The sequence below is a fragment of the Odocoileus virginianus genome, chromosome 4, assembly GCF_023699985.2.
Source record: "Odocoileus virginianus isolate 20LAN1187 ecotype Illinois chromosome 4, Ovbor_1.2, whole genome shotgun sequence".
Classification (NCBI taxonomy): domain Eukaryota; kingdom Metazoa; phylum Chordata; class Mammalia; order Artiodactyla; family Cervidae; genus Odocoileus; species Odocoileus virginianus.
The window spans coordinates 46,688,256-46,699,983 of NC_069677.1; positions in this window are offsets into that span (position 1 = coordinate 46,688,256).

The following is an 11,728-nucleotide window of genomic DNA, read 5'->3' on the forward strand; positions in this document are numbered from 1 at the left end:
TGTGAAAACACATGCATGCAGAAATGAGACAGGTATCTGTGTACTTATAAAGAAAGTTTGCTAAGAGATATTATTAAGGGAAATAAATAAATTCTACAATAGTACAGCTGGTAAAATATCACTTTATGTTAATGCCCACTCCCACAAAATAGCAAACTATATGTTTCTCAGATATATGTATGTTAATGTAAGGGGAAAAAAATCTAGAAAAAGACATGAAACTGGGAAGAGTTTATCTTCCTCTGAAGGATGCTTGGTTATAAGGAGATTTTTGCTGTATCTGCATTTTAAAAATACAGTAAAAAAATAATTTAACTAAAAAATGTAAAACGTCACAATATGAAAGAAATTATATACTGTATATACACATTAAAAGAAAAGAAGAGGAAGGGAATTCCCTGGCAGTTCAGTTGTTAGGACTTCAGCGCTTTCACTGCCAAGGACTCGGGTTCAATTCCTGGTCAGGGAACTAAGATCTCGAAAGGTGCACAGCATGGCCAAAAAGAAATAGTAAGAAAGGAAGAAAGGGAGGGAAGGAAAGAGGGAGAAAGAAGTAAAAGGGTAAATGGTTACTTACCAGGGTCTCTCCCACTCAGTTAAGAAAATAGAGCATCACCTATACCGTGAAGACCTCTGGGGGTCCCTAAATGGTTGCTTCCCCCTCCTCACCCAGAAAATAACCATTAACCTGTAGCTAGTGTTACTCCCTCCTTGCTTTTGGTTTTTTTTTCTATAGAAAAAATATTCAGTGTTATATAAGTAACATATAAAAAATAACACTTAATGCTTACTGTAACTATTAAGTAATAATTATTACTTAATTATATCTGTTAGGCCAAGTTTTGTAATTGTTTCTCAGACCTTGTCTGCATGATCTATTGATCAAAGAAAGAAGAATGTTAAAATATTGCTAACAGTGATATGATCATTTCTTCTTCAACTTTTGACAATTTTGCATCCCATATGTTGAAAATATTTTAAGTGCTAACAAATTTAAAATTTTTATATCTTGCTCATGGTTTGAATTTTTTTCAATATGTAGTAACCTAGTTGATCTCTAGTAATATGTTTTTCTTGAAATTGAGTTTGTCTGTTTCTGCTATAGCCATCTAAATTTCCTTTTGGTTGGTGTTTACTTGCATTCCTTTCAAACTTTCTGTGTTGTTATGGTGAGATGTGTATCTTCTTGATAGCAAAGGCTTGAACTTTTAAAAAATTCAACTGCCAATCTTTGCATCAGAAGAATGTAGTTTCTTGAGATTGATTGTGATTTATTTATCATTTTATTTTTATATTTTCCATGTACCCCACTTTTCAATGTTTTCATTTTTTGTTTTAGTTGACTATACTTTCTTTTTTTTTTATTCTTTTTTCACCATTATTGGTTTAGAAAGCATAGAATCTAATTGTACTTTTTAATGGTTACTGAAATAGGTAGAGTTCTGAGATAGCTCCCACTGATTCCCATCCTGTCATGTATAGTTCTCTTTCCATGAGAGTAGGTGGGGACTGTAAATATAATGGATATTACCATCTTGATTAAATCATATGGCAAAGGTGAAAGAATTTTGAAAATACAATTAAGGTTCCACTTTTGTTGACTTTGAGCTGATTAAAAGGGAGATGATCCTGGGTGAGCCTGACCTAATCAGGAGAACCTGTAGGAAAGTGTAGGCCCTTCCAGAAAAGGGAAGTTTGAAGCAGCAGGCTTATCTTGCTGGCCTGGAGGGACGCGAAGAGTCATATTGTGAATTGCCTAGAGGGCAGCCTCTGGTAGCTGAGGCCTCTGGTCTACAACCACAAGAAACTGCCAATAACCTGAATGAACTGGAAAAGGACCCTGAGTTCCCAGTAAGAACCCCAGCCTGGCCAACACCTTGACAGCAACCTTGTGAGAGAGACCCCAAGCAAAGGATTCAGCTCTGCCATGCCTGAGATCCTGACCATAGAAACTGAGAAGCAAAAATCTATATTATTCTCAGCTGCTAATTCTGTGGGAACTTGCTAGGTAGCAATGCATATGAATGAATATAGTTTTTTGGAAATTTTAAATTTATATTTAACTTAATGCCTGAAGAATAATCAATGTAGTTATCCACGCTTAGGAAAATTAAAGAACCTTAGAATGTTTTAACTCCTTTCACCACTCTTTCATTATACATTCTGTTGTTGCCTTGGTGTGTCTAGCTTACCTTATTTAACCCTCAAAGTAAACATTATCATTGGTTCATTCAATAAACGTTTGCTTAGATTTATCTACATGTTTACCATATTCTTTGCTCACTATTTTTTCTTATTCACTTTTCTCTTTCTGTGCTTTTTATCCCTCATCCTAAAGTGCATTCTCTAGATCTTCGAATAAAGGTTTGCCGTAATAAAAACTCTAAATTTTTTTGGTCAGAAGCTACTTTATTTTAACCTCATGTTTGAAAGATAATTTTGCTGCATATAATAGGATATTTTGACATTTATCTTCTTTGACATTTAATGTACCATTCTGCTGTCTTCTGGCTTCCTTTGTTGCTGTGGGAAAATCCTTCAGTTTAAATACAGTTCTTTTATAGATAACACTGTCTTTCTCTTCATGCTTCTAATATAGTCTTCTTCCTTATGGTATTCTAAAATGTCACTCTAATATGACTAGCTGTGAATTTGTGTTTACTTACACTGTCTGCAGTTCTTTCTGGTCTGTGTATTGGTATGTCTCATCAATAGATGAAAAGAAGAAATTCTCTCCTCAAATTTTGGAATTTTCAGCTATTATTTCTTGGAATAGTATAATTTCTGCCTTCTTTGTTATCTTCTCCTGAAACTGCAATTAAACATTTCAGAACTTCTCTCTGTGTGTCCTCTTAATATTTCTTTTGTAGTTTCATTCACTTTGTCTTCTGAATTTGTTGTAATTTCCTCCAATCTATTATATATTGTCTCTCAACTGAGCCTAATTGACTCTTCAAGACTTCCGCTGAGTTTCTAATTTCAGTTATTACATCTTTAATATGTAGTAGTTCTTTTTGGTTCTTTTTCAAATCTGTGTGGCCAATTCTGATAATGTATAGTTTGGTATTCTTTCAATAATCTTTTATATACATTAAACATATTGACACATATTTTATTCTGTACCAGATCATTCCATTATTTGAAGACTTTGATGCGTGACTTGGCACTGTGCTAGTTCTGCTATTTCCTCACATATCTAAAATCATATGCCTTGAAAATGTATATGTAGATTTGAATTTAACAAGTGTTCGTTTGAGGAGGGTTTGGATTTGCTTCCTCTTGGTATTAGGGATACTCCCAAGTACATTTCTTAAAATTGTTATTTCTTTCTTTCTTTTTGACTGGGCTGGGTCTTCGTTGCTGCGGTCTCTAGTTGCAGTTGCTGGGTCTCTGGTTGCAGTGCACAGGCTTCTCATTGCAGTGGCTTCTTTTGTTACAGAGCGCAGACTCTAGGGTGCACGGGCTTCAGTAGTTGCGGTACATGGGCTCAGTAGTTGTGGCACACAGGCTTAGTTGCTCCACAGCATGTGAAATCTTCCTGGACCAGGGATTGAACCTCTGTCTCCTGCACTGGCCGGAGGATTCTTTACCACTGAGCCTCCGACTACATTTTTTGGCTTGCGGCACTTTTCTTGAATATACAGTTCTAAACACACGTGGAAGGAGGTTGATGAGTAAGAATTCTCGGGCCTTTCTCTTTTTGGTTCAGCTCTGCCCAGAGCCCAAGTGAGATTGGCAAATATTACCACTAACCTCTGCTGTATGGGGTTTTTCTACTTCAGTCACCAGGAGAGTCATCCTTGAAGATACCCCATCCTAGCTCCCATCTTACTTTGGACCCTGGTATTCTCTTTGTCCTTGAAGCACTGGGCCCATTAAAACTCGGACTGTTGGCCACGAAGGATCACATAAACACTCAGGGCTTTGCTCTCCCTATAGATTTTGCTTTCTTCTCGCACAGCCTATAAAAAATTCCCTAATTTCTTACCAGTTCAGCCTCAGACAAATACACATAAAATATTTTTGTTCGTTTTGATATTTTATATGGGATTTTTACATGTGCTATACTGGGAAGGATTTTACTTAAGACCTAGTTCATTATATTACTAGAAATTGTTTACAGTTTTAGTGAGAATGTACTCATATTTTAGAATTTTAAAGACATTTAAAATATTAGAGGAAAATGTTGAAGAATATGTTAATAACATTGGTGATACACAGCCTTCTTAAACTAAAATTCCCAAAATTATAAAGCCTATAAAGAGGTAATATCGATTGCTATACTTAATTAAATCAGCATTTCTGTATTAAAACACCTTAAACAAAATCAAAAGACCAAAAGAGCTATAGGAAATATTAACAATGTAGAATGAAAATTCCATATATATAATCCCTAATAAATTCATACAAGTCAATAAAGAAGAGGGGACACATGGTTTTACAGCATTAGCCTGCTGTGGCTCCCTCTGCCTGGCAAAGCTGTAAAGCTATTCTTAAAAGAAAAAGGAAATTCCCTGGTGGTCCAGTGGTTAGGACTCCATGCTCTCATGGCGAGGGCCTGGGTTCTATCCCTGGTCAGGGAACTAACATCCCACAAGCCACACAACACACAACACAAGCCACACAAAAACGAATAAATAACAAAGATAAAAAAGACACACAAACAAATTAGAAAATGAGCAGAGGATATGAACAGACAATTCACAAGAGGATTTACAGGTGGTCAGATATTATGTGAAAATATGCTGGATATCACTGGTCACTAGAGAAATGCATATTAAAATAGTAAGATACTATTTTTCACCCATCAGACAACAATTGATAATATGTTAGATTCAATCACTATTAGAGGGAGTACAAATTGATACCTGTCTTTTGGATAGTAGTTTGGCAATATATCTACTAAAATTTAAAATATATTATTTTGGGGGATTTTGAGCCAGTGGTTAGAGGATATACCCATTCCTGACAAATCCTCAGTAATTAATAATTTGTTTATATAAATCAGTGAGTGAAAATTTTCTGAACTCCAAGAGACACATATCAGAAAAGTTTTTCAGTGAAGTCATTTATTTCCTTTGCCAAATGATATTAAGTGCTCAGATAATACACACTTCATTTTCTCACCACTTAGATAGTGAAGTTTACCACATTAACTGTTGAAACATGTCCATGGAGCAGATACAAGTCTTGAGGTCTATCACCTTGCCTATGACCTGGTAACTCTGATTCTCTTGATACAGCCCAGCTTCCCCTTCTTGAACAAGATGACAGACAGTAATAACTAATAACAACATTTCCTTTCTCATTTGGAGTATGAAAGGCCACTTCCTTTGTTCATTTATAGAGGTATCGCAAAGTAGCAGGATGCAAAATCTTCAAGACATAATGCAAATGCATGGGAAAGGGCTCGTAAGGATATTTTCCATACTGCTCTGCGGTGGAGAAAGACAGCCACAGGATGGGATGTCACAGGGGTGTTAAAGGACGTCATGTGATTTCTACCTGTGGTCTTACAACTTACATAAATTATCTCCTTGGACTGGGATAGTCCAAGTCTTGCTATGTCATTCTGCCCTCATACATTTTAGCAAGCCTATTTGGTTTACAAGCAAGGAAACATTGCATGGCAAATGGCCGAGAAAGCCTCCTTCTCAGAATATTCCCTAGAATTTACATGTACCCTTTAACCTAGCAAGTCAACCTCTAAGGATCTGTCATTTAAAAAAGCACTTGCACATGTGTCTAAAGAAACATGTAAATAAATGGATGTTCATTGTTTATAAAGGTGAAAAATTACAAACAGCCTATAGTGTCATCAATAAGTGAGGTTGCTCAGTCGTGACCGACTGAGACCCCAATGGGCTATAGCCTACAAAGCTTCTCTGTCCATGGGATTTTCCAGGCAAGAGTACTGGAGTGTGTTGCCGTTTCCTTCTCCAGGGGATCTTCCCAACTCAGGGATTGAACCTGGGTCTCCCACATTGCAGGCAGATGTTTTACCATCTGAACTACCATAGGGTCATCAATAAAGATGAAGTTAAATATATTTTAAATGTATTTTCTTTCCTCTGTGCTACAGAATACTTACAGCAACTAAAATAAGAATAAGGGAGTTGAATGGGCAGTGACATAAAAGGGTATCAGGTAATTTAGTGGGGAAAAAAAACAAGTTGTTAAACAGTACACAGCAGCATAAAATTATTTAGGTTAATTATGTATAATATGTATATTAACATATATAATATGGTGGCAATAATGTATTAGTATACACATATGTGTCTATTTTAGTAGGTACATAACGCATATATAAAGGGGGGTAGAAGCTATTCCCGCACTGCTGTGAAATGAAGGAGATTGCCATGGAATTGTAATGGGCTTCTGCCATCTCTTTTGTGTTTGTTTTTTGTGTTTTTGTTTGTTTTGGCTGTGCCTTATGGCTTGCAGGATCTTAGTTCCCCAAACCCAGGCTCACTCCAGTGAACTGCCAGGGAGTTCTCAATCTCTTTGTATTATTTAATCATGGTATATTGATAATATCTTTATAGAGTACTTGGGTAATTAAGCAACTTTTAAAAATAATTTTGTTTTTATAAAGGAGAAGTTGGTTGAGGTTAACCTCATATCCAGGCTAACAAAGAGGTAAGAGAAAGTCTGAAGTGAGGATTTGAGGGCAGAACTTGTTGGATTCATGCATTCATTTAGTTTCATTCCCAGAACTTCCATTGTACATTAACTGTATACTAGGTATTGAGTAAAGGAATATTTAGGGTTCACAGAGAAGTAAATGCAGATTGATGGTGCAGTGAGGTGAGCAGTAAGACCTAGCTATGCTTAGTGAATCAGGAAAGTACAAAAGATGGGAGAGCCTCCCCATGCCCATCCAAGCACAAGAGTTGGCTTTCTGGCCTTCCACTGTCTCCAAGTGACCGCTGCCATGGTTGGAAGCCAAGACTGACCCTGTGTGTGCCCTGTGCATTACATCAGGGATTGTAGGACTTCTAGCAAAGTAAGATCTGTGCTAAGGGTGGACAACAAGATCTCCTCCACAGCTAACAAAACTCTCTGAGCTCTAATGACATGAACAACCAGATTTTAGTACTTTACCCGTCTCTCTCTACCATTACCATGCACTTACTGTGATATTTTCAATTTCTTTAACAGCTTACAGTATCTTTCATTATTAAAGACCTGAAATTTTTAGTGAAAATGCTCTCTGAAAGCTATCCACACTAAAATATACATATCAATCTGTAGGCAACAAATAAGGAACAAATTAATGGATGACCAAATAAATAAAGTCAGATCCTCCTGAAATTTGATAAAATGGGGAAAGAGAGAAAGTAACTGGTGGGGCAGACTAATATTATGAGAGTAACCATTTTCCCCCCATACTTCCTATTTGTTCTGTGATCCCTCCCTCAACTTCAGGCAGCAGAGGGTAACTCCTTCTAAGACCTTGGGGAAGGAAGGTCATAACAGAACCAAAGCCTCCATTTTCACTCAACTCCTGAGTTTCAAACCAGATTTTTAAAATTTCTGGCACAGTTGACTAAGAGGAAGGGTTTTTAAGGCTCAAAAGCTAAAACCAATGCCATTGACATTTGGTTTTAAAAGAAGACATGATGTCAGAATGAGTTGTCCTTCCTCTATTAGTCTGCAAGGGCAACCCTAACAGAATACCATGGACTAGGTACCAGATAACAGAATATTAAAGACAGAAACCGGTATTCCCACAGTTCTGGAAGCTGAAAGTCCAAGATCAAGGTGTCAGCAGTGTTAGTTTCTGATGAGGCCTTTCTTCCTGGCCTGTAAACTGATGCCTTCTCACTGGGTCTGCACATGGTCTTTCTTCTGTCTGTGCCTTCCTGTGTCTCTTCTGTTTTTATATGGCTCTAATCCAGTAGGCCCCACCCTTATGATCTCATTAAACACTAATTACCCCCTTAAAGGTCTTATCTTCAAATATAGTTACATTGGGGGTTAGGGCTACAAATATGAGTTTGCGCAGTGGGGAGAGTCACAGTTTAGTCCACAACACTTCCTTAAATTTGTTAGACGAGCTCTGTCCAAAAGGAATACAATGCAATTTAAATTTTCTAGTAGCTACATTTTTAAAAGTAAAAAGAAAAAAAAAAATGAAACGAATTGTAATACTATTTTACATTTAATTCAACATATCCAAAATATTATCATTTCAACATGCATGTAAGCTATGTTAAAAATAGTAATGAAATGTATGGCAAAAACCACTACAATATTGTAAGTAATTCGCCTCCAACTAATAAAAATAAATGGGGAAAAAATAGTAATGAGATATTTTAGAATATTCTCTTCAAATAAGTCTTTAAAATTGCGTCCATCTCATTTTGGAGCAGCCACATTGTAAGAACTCAGTAGCCACACATGACTAGTAGATACTGTAGTGTTACATAATCTCCAAGGAGGAGAGAGAGAGAGTTGAATATAAGAGAGCAAGGGAGAGTAATTCAAGATAAGACTGAGGCCCAGAGGCACTCGGGTGGGGAGGAGTCAGGATGACTATTAGAATCCTCAGAAAGTTTTGGGGATCTGAGAGCAGAGGGACCTGTGTTCACTTCTCAGGTGAGACCAAGGTAAGCAGGAATGGGTAGAAATATCAACCAGATGTGTCTAAGACAGCCCCGCAAGCCTCCAGGATGGCACCGGAGGACATCCAAGTTTCCCAGTCCCTAAGCAAAGTGAAGACATGACTCGGGAAGAATCACCTCAGTCAAGATAAGGAGCTTCTGGGACTTCCCCGGTGGTCCAGGGGCTAAGACTCCTCACTCCCAAGGCAGGGGGCCTGGGTTCAATCCCTGGTGAGGGAACTAGATCCCACATGCCTCAAGAGTTCATATGCCGCAACTAAAGATCCCGCATGTCACAACTAAGACCTACTGCAGCCAAATAGGTAAATGAAAGTAAATTAAAAATAAACATACAGGAGAGCATAGATAAACTGAAATTTTTAAAAAAGATCAGGAGCTGCTATAGCAGGACTGATGACTGGGGATCACAGGAGCATGGACATGAGCAGTGAATGTCAGCCTAAAGGGGCATTGGTGAACCAGGTGCTTCACCTTGTGTGGCACCTAGAACTTAGATGCCACTCTGGGGAGATGGGGGTTGGAGTTCTGAATTCATGGGATTTACCAGACATGATAAAAAAACTCAGAAGTCAACTTATCTACAATCTTCTGAGCTATATTTCCACTATCAGGCAGAATAGAAGCTTGAAATAAGCAGGTTCAGTGATCACTTTTTACGTTCAGTTTTGTGAAATGAAAACATAGCCCTGGCTACTCCAGCCTCTGTGCAAAGGGGAGCAGTAATTACCAAAAGGTGAAAGAGTCCCTTAAAGTGCAACCAGGGCTTTAAAGCCATCTAGCAGGGAGGCCTCTGTCAAGGCCCCAAGCCCAGCCCAGCAGAGGAAGTGTAGGCTCAGGAGGAGCCCCAGGTCACTTTGTGGAGGTATTTTATTCTGATCATCTTTCCTTTTTTCCCCCACACCTTATTGCTTCCCTGTTGTCCCTGTATTGATTCCCCAGAATTAACTGTCCCTTCCTCTAAGTTGGTGTTCCTGGGAGAGCAGGAAGTTAGGGCTGTGAAACTGTTGGAATTTATTGCCCTGAGCCAGAGAGGGAAGACAGCAGAAAACAAAGGACTTCACAGTTTAGCTGTCAATGGATTTGACTGGCTTCTCCAACTCTGGCTTCCAGATTCCCAGGTTTGTGGCCCTTTCTTTGTTCCCTGACACAGATCTTGTTAAGCCTTTTTCCCAGGGCTGGACTCCTGGAGTACCAAATGCACCCTTACTTACACTGCCCGTGAGAGCGGAGGCCCTCCTCAAACTTGTCACCCAAGGAACCTCACTGCCTCGGCCCAGCCTAGGCCCTGTGGCTTTCTCCTACCAGGAAGTAAAAGTGCTTCCTGCCCAGCCCCTCCTGTGGTCTGCCTTTGTGGGCAGCCTTGCTGTTGGCTTCTCAGTGCCCCAGATCTCCCTTCCACCCACATCTTGTGCGACAGTGAAGCAATCACAAAGCAGCAGGAGGTCAGTCCTGTATATCGCCCACTGGGTGGGTATGTATCACCCCACTGTTTTTTCCTTAAGTTTTAGCATTACAGCTTTTGGACCTAGAAGAGACTTTAACAATCATGTAATTTTATGTGCCTGCTAATATTCAGGATTTTGAGACTTTATATTTGTTGATTGGTTCATTTTACTTTGGAAATTCTCAAAGGGCTATATTAATTAAGGTATTTTTGTAACAAGTAGCTTAGAGAGGAAAAGTCATTCCCAGGATTGTCACCTGTTGAGAAGATAGTAAAATCCGGGTCAGCTCAAAATCTGGAGCTCCCAGCAGTGACACAATAATCGGAGCACTGGTAACAAGAGAGTTAAGGGTGTCCCTGGTGGTTCAGTGATAAAGAATCCACCTGCTAATGCAGGAGGCGCAAGAGATGGGGGTTTGATCCCTGGGTTGGGAAGATCCCCTGTAGAAGGAAATGGCAACCCACTCCACTATTCTTTCCTGGGAAATCCCATGAACAGAGGAGCTGGCAGGCTACAGTCCATAGGTCACAAAAGAGTCAGACATGATGTAGCAACTCAACAAGAGAGTCATAGCTAGACCCATATGTAATAGAATGATTGAGTTCAAGCAGATATGCCCTTAAGGATCGGATGGGACAAAAAGCAATATTATAAAAAAATTGAAGGTAAAATTATGAAATCCCTAGAGGACCACTTTGAACAACACTAAAATAAGTAAAGTCAGCTACTAGAGTATGTAATTCTATATCCACACTCATTAGAGACTGACAGCCTGTCATTGCTAAGTGAGTCTAACATAGCATTTCCCTCTAAACACCAGCAACTGGGCTCTATATTTAGCTAAGTAAGTTTCTTAATCCTGAGAAATCCATTCAAACATGACAGTAATGAGTGAGCCATTTTTAATATCTTTCTACTCTGTATATTGTGATCTAATAACATTCCGGACTTCTAACCTTCAAAGCATTTATGAGCACTTGATAAAATACTTTTCACCATCCACCTAAGTCTAAAAATACCATTAATAATATTTTATGAGTAAGGATCTGATACAGAGACATCAGTGACTCATCATCAAGAGAGCCAGGATTTGTACCCAGTCATCTGGGTCTCCAGGCCAGTGACTACTTCAGTGGACAGCCTCACTTCTGCTGCCAAGAGATGAGTCAGTTAATTAATCTGATGGCATAAACATCTTTACTAATTCAAATTTTCTCAATTAATTCTATAAAGACTAAAGTACTTCACACTGTATTCATCCAATAGAAATGTTTGAGTTTATATATATATGAGCTATATATGTTAAGTTTCTCAGCTGCATAAGTTTATTTCTACTTATTCTGGATTTCTCAAGAAACCTCACCTTACATAAATATTTTAAAGAGGTAATTTAATTCAAAACATCAGATAAAAATAGTTAAAATATAACCATAGTTAATTTTAATAAAACATCTTTAAAGGTTGGTTCAGAGAAAAATCAACTGCAAAAGGGTCTGCCAATCTTTGTCAAGTAATGAAATTGTGTTCATTTGTTCAGTCATTGTGTTCATTTGTTCAGTCTTCAATTGACTTCTCTCTATTATAATTTCTAAATTATACTTCAGAAAAATAAATATATAGATATTATATAGATATACATATAAAGATATCTAT